This window comes from Idiotropiscis lumnitzeri, unplaced genomic scaffold (genome assembly GCF_059441095.1).
Source record: "Idiotropiscis lumnitzeri isolate Australia: NSW breed Sydney's pygmy pipehorse unplaced genomic scaffold, RoL_Ilum_1.0 HiC_scaffold_37, whole genome shotgun sequence".
Classification (NCBI taxonomy): domain Eukaryota; kingdom Metazoa; phylum Chordata; class Actinopteri; order Syngnathiformes; family Syngnathidae; genus Idiotropiscis; species Idiotropiscis lumnitzeri.
The window spans coordinates 1,407,962-1,418,051 of record NW_028283575.1 but is presented as its reverse complement, the minus strand read 5'-3'; the positions used below and the strand labels follow the sequence as shown (position 1 = coordinate 1,418,051).

The following is a 10,090-nucleotide window of genomic DNA, read 5'->3' as shown; positions in this document are numbered from 1 at the left end:
CATTTGGAATTTCAAGAAGTGATTTGAAGTGAAAATTATGCATTTTGTGAATGATGTTGTAACAAGTGGGACAGTTGTTGCAAAATTGACTCAAAGCGTCATTGTGCATACAGTCTGCAGGACTTGTGGAACGCACTAATGGGACTGTTAAGGGCAGACTTATCAAGACAATGAGGGAAAAAAAGGAGACAATGACCAGACTGTGTTTCAATCACAACAATGAGGATAGTGCCAGCCGAAGTTAGGACACTATCCCCTATCGACTCTCAGGTTCATCAGAACCACCAGCGACTGGCACATCAGTCCCAGTCCACATGGGAAACATGTTTTGACCAAAAAGAAAAAAAAAAAAAAGACGCAATTACTGGTCAGTGTGTTCTGATCCACAGAGAAATCACGTCCGTGTGGGAGACCAACTCTTCTTCAAGGTGCTGAAACGACTTCGTTGGGACAAGTGAATGCTGAGATGGCCCTCGCCAGATGATTGCAGTGACCCCGACGGCAGCAAAGGTCGCGGGGCGTGGCAGCTGGATCCACCAGTTGCAGTACAAGCTTCTCCGGTTTCCAGCTAAAGGCCGAGCAACGCGAATCCCTCGAACAGGAGCCCACCTGAGTCACAATATCGGACCACACGCACATCGGAACCGCACAACCAGCCACAGATACGAATGTTGAAGCCACAGAACAAAAAGATTAGATATTGTTTGGAAATTAATGACGTACATAAAGAATTTTAGCCTTGATTGGAGAACATTACTGCATTTACATTTTTAATAAAATGAAACAATTATTGATGTTATGACCACTACGAAGAATTTGAAAGACAATATATCGGGATAATTATGGTTTTCATTTTTGTTATGTGTAGTCTGTTCATGTTGCATTATTCTTATGACAAAGATGATTATTAACTGCATGTTTGTTGCCCAAATGTACCATTACAACCTGATTGATGTTGAGAATGACGAATTCGAACTGGACAATGACAAACTCGAACTGGACACTGAAACCTAAATAACACATGGACCCTTTTGCCCCTGCCCCCACACATGCACACACATACACCACACACGAAGATCCGGGAGGTAAAGACGGCTGTCCCCTCCTACAACGAGGCAAGGGCCTCCATCAAGTCGCCGCAGAGACAAGCTCTGCGTGGAGACAAGCTCTGCGTGGAGACAGTTTTGTTATTTTTCACTAGGTATATTGAAGTTTTTTTATGTTTTATTCCCAAGTGACCAACATACCATGAGAATCTCGTTCCACGCCGGAAGGGAGGAGGGGAATTTTGTCCCTACTGAGGGTTTTCGCCCCTCCACGGATGACCACACTGTTGTATGATTTCATTATGATGATCTGTCTTAAAGCCGTAAGGACATGATTTAAACCCACAAACGGGGGAATGTGAGATGGGATGAGGATATGTAAATAGTTTGTGTATTTCTAATCATGTTTTTATACACTATTTGTATCAGTTATAATTGCGCACACACACACAGACACTCACATTATTGCTTTAGCACACACGCGCACAACTGGAACACACGCACACACTTTAGTTTCGAATTCCTGACTGACTACTGTGGTTGATTGCTTCCTGCCTGCCTGCTAGAATTTCAGACAGACCTCCATTGTCTGCTTAGGTTGCTGATAAAAGACCGAACGGGTGGTAGAGAGTGAGAGAGAGTGCGCGAGATTGAACTGGCAAGACGCCTGCTTCACCTCCTGACTTCCTCTCCCATTCGCGAATGGTCAAAAACAAAACTCTAACTGGTTTGGTCTGGATTTATGCCACCTTCAGTCTAAAAATGGCGTCAGGACGTTTTAAACCTGACAGTTGCCTTGAGATCTCCGAGCTCGAACTGCCCTATTCCCACCTTGATCACAAGCTCCCATGAACCACTTGGACAGGGTTGCCTGTGTCCTTCTCGTTGATGTCCTTTGTGGCTCCATTCCTTTTCAGTGCTCCTAAAACAAAAAAAGCCGTAAGGACATGATTTAAACCCACAAACGGGTGAATGTGAGATGGGATGAGGATATGTAAATAGTTTGTGTATTTCTAATCATGTTTTTATACACTATTTGTATCAGTTATAATTGCGCACACACACAGACACTCACATTATTGCTTTAGCACACACGCGCACAACTGGAACACACGCACACACTTTAGTTTCGAATTCCTGACTGACTACTGTGGTTGATTGCTTCCTGCCTGCCTGCTAGAATTTCAGACAGACCTCCATTGTCTGCTTAGGTTGCTGATAAAAGACCGAACGGGTGGTAGAGAGTGAGAGAGAGTGCGCGAGATTGAACTGGCAAGACGCCTGCTTCACCTCCTGACTTCCTCTCCCATTCGCGAATGGTCAAAAACAAAACTCTAACTGGTTTGGTCTGGATTTATGCCACCTTCAGTCTAAAAATGGCGTCAGGACGTTTTAAACCTGACAGTTGCCTTGAGATCTCCGAGCTCGAACTGCCCTATTCCCACCTTGATCACAAGCTCCCATGAACCACTTGGACAGGGTTGCCTGTGTCCTTCTCGTTGATGTCCTTTGTGGCTCCATTCCTTTTCAGTGCTCCTAAAACAAAAAAGACAAGAAGCCAACTTAGTAAAGCTATTTAATGATTGTGAAACCTTATGGGACATGCTGAAATGTCTTCACACCACAATCCCTTAAAAAAAAAATATATTACCGTATAGAACATCAGAAAAAGGCAGGTCTCGGCGCTTGTTCTTGCTACGATGTCCAAAGAGATTGTACTTCAGAGACAGAGGATTTGTCATGATGAACGCCATCATTGTTCTGACACTATCGTCCAATCCACCAATACCTGCAACCATTATAACATGGGTGTCACTCGATCCAGATAATCATCACACACTTAAAAATATTTTGGCAGTTAAACTGGTTATGATAAACGTCACAGGAAAGGAATTGTCGATTAAGTGAACAGCTTCGGTAACGCCATATACACTCAAAGGGCAAGAGCCCAACATTCTACCAAAATGATTATGATTAGGGAGGTAACGATTCACTCAAGCCCCGATTCGATTTTTGATTTTCAGTTCCCGATTTCGATTCGATATTTTAATTGTTTTAAGTTGCTGCCACGTTTGTCTCTGTGCGCTCGTGTGATGCTGCAGCGATCCACAAACAAAATATGTCTATACGTCTTGTGCATTTTGAATGGAACCAAAAAACAATACACGATGCCAAATTGTACTATTATTATGAAACTGCCTATGAGTAGTAAAAGAAATACTTGTAAAAATATTTCACATTTTTAGAGCCCCAATACATTCTTTTAAATATAGAAGGGACTGAAATCATGTGAAAATTGAGTCTTTTTCTCAGTTTCCGACTTGGGGTGAACACATTCGGCTTATCATAGTTGCAGTTGACCATCTTGAACTCTGAAGTCTTTCAACTCGGCCTTCCGAATCAGGGTTTTAGAGGTGGGGCTATTTAGTGATACAGTAGGATGGTTTGATCTCTGTAGCTCCAGAATCAGGAATGTACTGGGACTGGGGTTCCTACTTGGGTTTAGGGTACCTAATTTTATATTTCAAGAAATTAAATAATTATTTATAATTTTGAAGATAATACATTAAAATTTCATCATTTTCATACCTGCATTAGATCCTGCAGTAGACTCACAGACTCAACATGTTGGACGTACTCAAGGACCTTCTGCAGCGCCTCTCTTGGTTAGGAAGCTTTTTCTCTGTGACAATCCATGGGGAGGTGTAGATGGTACTTCGTCATCACAGGCTTCAGACTCGTCACTTGAGAAAACATCCCTGCAATGGATGCATAGACACTTGGGCATGAATGTCATTTAACAACAAAAGCTAGAACAAAGAGCTTTGCATTTAAAAGAATACATCTGTGATGGGGAAGCCAGGTTAAAGTGTTAATTTTATAATTATGTAATTAGCTGCAGGTTAGTCTAGTGAAGGTGTAATCACTTCTATTTTGGAGCATAGCTTTTGCTCTGTCCAATCATTGCCTCACCTGCTGAAACCCACATTCGGGTATTTTACAAACCAAAAACTTAAATACCTGTACAGCTCTCATTTTTAACTTATTTTCTCTAACCTTTACCCACAAAATTTGAATATTCAAAATAAAAGTACACAAAGAAGTCACAATTTTTCCACATTAGTTACTTACGTAGTTCCTCTCAAATGCAGCTCAACACTGCATTGAATTAGAGCTTGATAAGCCTACACACAAAACATACAAAGCACATTGTGGCATGATTCTGAATGAGCCAATCTAGCATTTCAACATCTGTTCAACTGTTGGAATTTTAACTATTATCTGACTCTATTAACCAACATTCATCCAACAATTATGCGCGCTCGTTTTGGACACTGCATTGAATTAGAGCTTGATAAACCCACACACAAAACATACAAAGCACATTGTGGCATGATTCTGAATGAGCCAATCTAGCATTTCAATATCTGTTCAACTTTCATCTTGAATTTCTATTATTTAAATAACAGGCAACATTCAACAGTTAATATGTTTTGCTTTACTTACCCAAATCAAACACATCACAAAAAAGCCTTAAATGAGCTAGTGGAGTAGATTGTATTAATTTGAGTGAAAGCTTAAGTCTTTTGGAGAATTTTGGAGAGAGATCGAGGGACACTGTGTTTAGCGTCGTAGGCCCAATGCTAACAATATGTAGCTCGTTGTAAAGGTCCTCATAAAAATAAATAAAACACACAACGCTTATCAGTATTATTAAAAGGGTGATTATAATGTACTTAAGTTTTCCCCAAAATAATTCGAGTACGTACGTTGTTGATATACCCTCTGTGTTCTCGTCACTTATCATTTTAGCATACTGTGTTTTAGCTAACGCACCAAGCAGTTTTCCAACACAGGCAACCTTGAAAAATTACAAAACACATTGTAAAGTAAGTCTAAAAAATGAGAGCCAGACATTTACCCAAGATTAATTAATTAATTCAATTATCGTTCGGGACTCACCGTGCTTTCAGCTCTTCTGCCGCACCTCAAAGACCGCGTAGCTTGCATTCGCTCCTTTTCTCACAGTTTGAATATGCTGCCTTCAAAAGAATCTGTAATTTTGACAACTCCAACTTGAATCTACAAAAATCAAGCAATAAGGTAGAAATAACTTCAAATATACTTTGAATAAAGATCTTTCACAGCATACAGAATTAATAAAATAACATTAATTAATAATGTTGATTTTGTTTATTTAAAAAAAAGTAACTGTGTTGACTGTTGGATGTGGCTGACAATGCTGGACCTGCCTTGTCAAATAGTTCATAGATGACAATCTTAGCTGTCTGGTATATTATAAAATGTTATCTTGTCCCTTAAGGGTTATTAAGTCACAGTTGGGGGTACATGTAAATTCACAAAATATAACGTCCAGCCTTGTTAAATTTAGCATAGATAAATACATGAATTTAATTTTAATTTTAATAAATCAATCAATCCTCTGTACTGCTTCTTGTCCTCACAAGGGTCCCCGGGAGTGCTGGAGCCTATCCCAGCTGTCTTCGGGCAGTCGACAGGGTACACCCTGAACTGGTTGCCAGTCAATCGCAGGGCACACAGAGACAAGCAACCATCCGCTCTCACACTCAGACCTTGGACCAGTGACCAATCAACCTATCATGGATGTTTTTGGAAAGTGGGAGGAAACCGGCGAAAACCCTAGCAGGCACAGGGAGAACCTTGCACTTCTGTACTGTGATGCGGACTTGCTAACCAGTCCGCCACCGTGCCGCTTGTTCTAAAGAGTCCCAGAAAATAAAAACACCCGTCCCTTAGTCAAAAGCGGAAAAAGTCCAACAACAACCCGACCATAATTTGCATTGTTCCATAAGTTAAATCAATGTCAAACCTAATAAAAGCTGACTTCTGGTCCTCAAAAATCCTACACTTATTTTAGTCCTTTCACAATCTCGCAGCATAGGCTCCATGGCCATGTCTCTATCGTTTTGGCATCCATTGAATAGTTCTACTGAGAATAGTCTTCAGGGTGGTTACTATTAGCATAGCATGCATTAAATATCAAAAAGGCTCCAGAACAAATTTTCAAACCCATGCCCGCTTAGCTCATCTATAACCCATACAGGACCCAGACATGGTTGACCAGCTCTAACCTATGCCCACTTATCCCACACATAACCCAAACAGGACCGATAAATGGTGACCACTTCTAACCCATGCCCACTTAGCCCACACATAACCCAAATAGGACCCAGACATGGTTGACCAGCTCTAACCCATGCCCACTTGGCCCATATACAGCCCATATGAGACCCTCACATGGTTGACCAGTTCTAACCCATGCCCACTTAGCCCACACATAACCCAAATAGGACCTATAAATGGTTTCAGTAGTAGATTCAGTAGTTTTTATCATTACAGCATTTTCCCCTCTGTATAATGGACAGACATTAGGAGTGTTTCCTTACACTTAGATACGTTTATACTGTGTATATTTGCATGCTTTTTATGAATGTCTGCTGCTAATGTTATACATTAACGGCTACATTACGCCGCCGACTCTGTGTGAGCTATATCTTTGCTGCTGTAACACCTCAAATTTCCCCATTGTGGGACTAATAAAGGACATCTTTATCTTTATCTTTACCAGTTCTAACCCATGCCCACTTAGCCCATACACAACCCGTATTGCACCCACAACATTTGCCCAGTTTAAGCCCATGCCCACCAATCCCAGATGGCGCCCACATGGAACCCTGTACCATTGCCCACTTCTAGCCCATTCCCACTTGGTACCCAGGAATCCCGCATTTACCCCATTTGGGGCCCAGTTGGACATGTTGGCTGGGTACAGTACTTTTATTCTTGCAGTATTTTTATCATTGCAGTATTTTCAATCATTCAGTATTTTTTTTTATCATTGCAGCATTTTTATTTATTTCCCCTCTGAACCATAGACAGGCATTAGGAGTGTTTCCTTACACTTGTATATGTTGTGGGCTGTAAGTGTGTATATACATGGGGATCTGTGTATATACGTATATACTGTGTATATTTGCATGCTTTTTATGAATGCCTGCTGCCAATGTTATACATTAACGGCTACATTACGTCGGTGCCACTGTGTGATGTATATCTTTGCTGCTGTAACACTGCAAATGTCCCCGTTATTGGACAATTAAAAGACATCTTTATCTTTAGAAATTGAAGATTCACTTGCGAGGCCATTTTCAACACGGACCTTTCAAGAGAAGCTATATCGTCCAACACTCGGTCAGTGCTGTCTAAGTGCTTTTCTGTATATTGTTTGTCCACCCGTGGTGTCATAAATTATGGTATTATGAGGGGGATTTATTCAAGTAGGACTAAGTAGGACTTCATTGAAGGCCCAGGTGTGAAATGCATGGCCCTCCACTGGTTCAAATAATATCTAAAACTAAATTACCAGTTACATGTGCAATTTCAATATTCAACAATTATCTCAACAAAAAAGGACAATCTGAATTTTTTTTAAATGCACAATAAAACAGAAAAGCCATTTCCGGGTATTTTACAATTCAGTCTTCATTGGGGAAAAAACATTCAACAATTTGCTTTTCTTATTTAATACATAGTTCAGCACAGCAGGTGGCGGACAAGCACCTTAAAACGTCATTCGCCTACACAAGGAAGAAGAACATGCCCGAGGCGCTCCCGTGTCCTCGTCTTTCGGTCAACCTGAGAATAATGTTCTTGAGGATTAAAGTTTATAAATGTAAGTATGATGTGATTTTTTATTTTATTTTATGTTGTTGAACAGTGTTTTTGTTTATTTTATAATTTCGTCATTAAAAGGCTGTGGCGGTTGGAGAGTCAGCTTCGTGTTAGGGCGTGTTAAAGATCCCGATACCCACACTACACCCTCATTGAAGTATATACGAGTAAAATTATTCGAGCGCGCAGCCAAAGTATATTGTCCACAATTATTTGCGGACTTAACCAAAATCCCATTGAACTGGCGATGTTCGGTGGAATTCTTGTGCCCATGCTGAAAAAAATTCTCTTCAAATGTACATATCAAATTATGACATTATGATAAACAGTTGCATGTGTGCAATTTCGGTCACTCTTTTAAAGTCACCTACGTGTTTTGTCCGAGTGCAGCTAGCGTACTTAGCGACCTTGTGTGCATGCGCCGCAGATTGTGAGAGCGCCTCAAATAGTACAAATGAAGCTATAGCTTGTTCCGGTGGGTCCCAAGCCAGGGTTTTTTCTTAACTACCACATTACTTAAGTTTTAATATCACTCTCAACGTCAAAATTGTTACAAATAAATACATAATGATAACGTGCCGCCAAGCTCGATGACATAGGAGGCGGAAGTTGGTGTCGTCACACGCATTGTCCCAATTTTGCAATATCGGTACGCTTGGAACCTGTGCTCTGCAACACCCCATGTACACGTCAACGAGGAACGTATGGTGTAGAGTGTTTATTGCGATTGGGCCATTCTTTGTCACGGTCTTCTCTCTGACAAATTGGCATATTTAGCAGCCAAAATATAATGAGCCGTTGCTGTGATAGTAGTTGCAGCCCAAGGTTATTTTAGTAAACGAAAATGAACTCAAAACTTGAATAGAAAAAAATAAAATTCGATAATGAAAAAAATACAGTGAACCCTCGGTTATCGCGGTTAATGGGGACCGAGACCACCCGCGAAAACTGAAAATCCGCGAAGTAGCGGCGCACCTTCAAAAATGCTTAAAAAAAAAAAGTGCGAAGTAGTGGTGCACCTTCAAAAATGCTTAAAAAAAAAATAATAATAAATATGTATATATATATATATATATGTATATATATATATATATACACGGGTAGAGAGAGAGAGAGTGAAATTCATGCTATAACAAAAAAAAAAAAATTATTATTAAAACTTATTATTTTTTTATTCCCCAGCCATTATTTTTGTATTTATTCAATTACTTCTTTTTGTATGAAAGGTGGCATTCTTCATTTATTTTTTTTATTCATTTATTCATTCATAACTGACAGCCTCGCGCTCCGCTCGTGCTCGGGCGGAAGAGGTGCTCCTCTTCGGCTTAATTGTCATGTCAAAGCGTGTCTCCGTTCGGTTGAACTCGGTTTCATTTCGCCCCGCCCGTGCCCGGGGAAGGTGCTTCTCTTCGGCTTAACTGTGACGCGAGCATGCCCTCCTCCTCCGGAGCTTCCATTCGGTTAAACTTAGGGGCCGCTTGACACCGCCCGTGCCCGGGGAAGGTGCTCCTCTTCGGCTTAACTGCCACGCACGCCGGCCGGCCTCCTCCGGAGCTCTCGTACGCTCCCGAACAGAGCGAAATGTCGCCCCGCTAGTGCCCGGGCGGAAGTTGTTCCTCTTCGGCTTAACTGCCACGCACGCTGGCCGGAGCTCTGGTACGGTCCGAACCGCGCGAAACGTCGCCCCAAATCGTGCCCGGGGGAACGTGCTCTTCTTCGTCCACTCTCCTCTTCGCCCACGCTCTTCTTCGGCGCATGCCGGCCGTCTTACAGCTCCAGCGCCCCGTCGTGCCGCTCGGCGAAACTACAATGCCCCCGAATATTTTTTAGACCCGCGAAGCACTGAACCCGCGAAAGGTGAACCGCGAAGTAGCGAGGGTTCACTGTAAAATGAAAATGCTCTTTCAAAAATTAAAACTATCTAAAACTAGTGATGGCAAAATGAAGCCCCATAAAGCAGCCAAGCCCTGCAGGGAAATACTTCACACACGAATGGGCTTCGAGATGCTTCATTTTTCTTGACTACGCCATCCCGTGGACAGAAAAATGTATAACATGCTTGGTGCATGCAATAAAATGGTGAGCTGTAAATCATGCTCTGCTTACCAAACAATATGTATTTGAAGAGTGATTTTAATTGTTCTGTTTTACTTTGTCTTCTCACTTCTCCAATATTCAGACAGCTCCGCAGAGACCAACGTTTCACCCCCACACTGATATAAAATGGACCCAACCGTTTGGGTCTCTTTCCAAATTTGGTACCAAAGCCTCCCCCACAGTGCGGCAGCTATCTTGAATTGGCCCGTTCCCAGAGAGTTTTACTTCATTCA

The 10,090-nt window shown here is 41.6% G+C and overlaps 1 long non-coding RNA gene across 1 annotated transcript; it reads right to left on the bottom strand.

Moving 5' to 3' along the window:
• Window positions 1–2,705: 2,705 nt before the first annotated feature.
• LOC148315805 (uncharacterized) lies at window positions 2,706–4,202 on the bottom strand. The gene is made up of 3 exons (XR_015840558.1): window positions 4,179–4,202; window positions 3,636–3,805; window positions 2,706–2,835 (listed from the first exon to the last, which is right to left on the bottom strand). It is a non-coding gene; the product is annotated as an uncharacterized LOC148315805 (long non-coding RNA).
• Between the last annotated feature and the right edge of the window lie 5,888 nt (window positions 4,203–10,090).